Source organism: Octopus bimaculoides, chromosome 9 (genome assembly GCF_001194135.2).
Source record: "Octopus bimaculoides isolate UCB-OBI-ISO-001 chromosome 9, ASM119413v2, whole genome shotgun sequence".
Taxonomy (NCBI): domain Eukaryota; kingdom Metazoa; phylum Mollusca; class Cephalopoda; order Octopoda; family Octopodidae; genus Octopus; species Octopus bimaculoides.
In genome coordinates, this window is record NC_068989.1 from 15111927 (window position 1) to 15112634 (window position 708).

The 708-nt window shown below is 40.3% G+C and overlaps 1 protein-coding gene across 1 annotated transcript in view; it reads left to right on the forward strand.

Annotated features, from left to right (window-relative positions):
* The window catches only part of LOC106874616 (thialysine N-epsilon-acetyltransferase), a 16269-nt gene that overhangs the window by 5917 nt on the left and 9644 nt on the right, over positions 1–708 (forward strand). The window lies entirely within an intron of this gene.

Here is a 708-nt window from a genome sequence, read left to right on the forward strand (position 1 = left end):
TATACATATATATGACGGGCTTCTTTCAGTTTCCGTCTACCAAATTCACTCACAAGGCTTTGGTCGGCCCGAGGCTATAGTAGAAGACACCAAGGTGCCACGCAGTGGGACTGAACCCGGAACCATGTGGTTGGTAAGCAAGCTACTTACCACACAGCCACTCCTGCGCCTATGCATGATCACACACACACACACACACACACAATAAGAGCATTATAGTTTGCATCATAATTTGCTTTCTGTGCAGTATGACATTTACAGCACCGATGTAGACGATGCCATCGCTGACTACTACGATGGCATTTACCACTGTCGGCAACATTGATGTAAACAACCACCTTCACTACCACTGCTGCCAACCTAACTGCCAGATCATTTGGAGAGCTGCTGCTGCTGCTAGTACAAGCACCAAACTAAAACAGTCACTACCCATTTGGCTCTCCAAATAATTGTGGGTTTTTTCTCTGAAGATGGGTCTTTGTACTTGAAATATATAAAGGTTTTTTTCAACTTTCCTCTCTGCATTGTTAGAGGCCTTTGTCATTTCCCTTTTTGTTTATTATTCTACTATATATATATATATATTTGTAATATGTCTTTTTTCTGCATTTAAGGTAATGCTCACATTACTTAAATAAATTGAAGTAGCATGAAACGTGCGTACTGCAATCACTTTTGAAATCCGTGTTGCTTATTGTTTGATATATA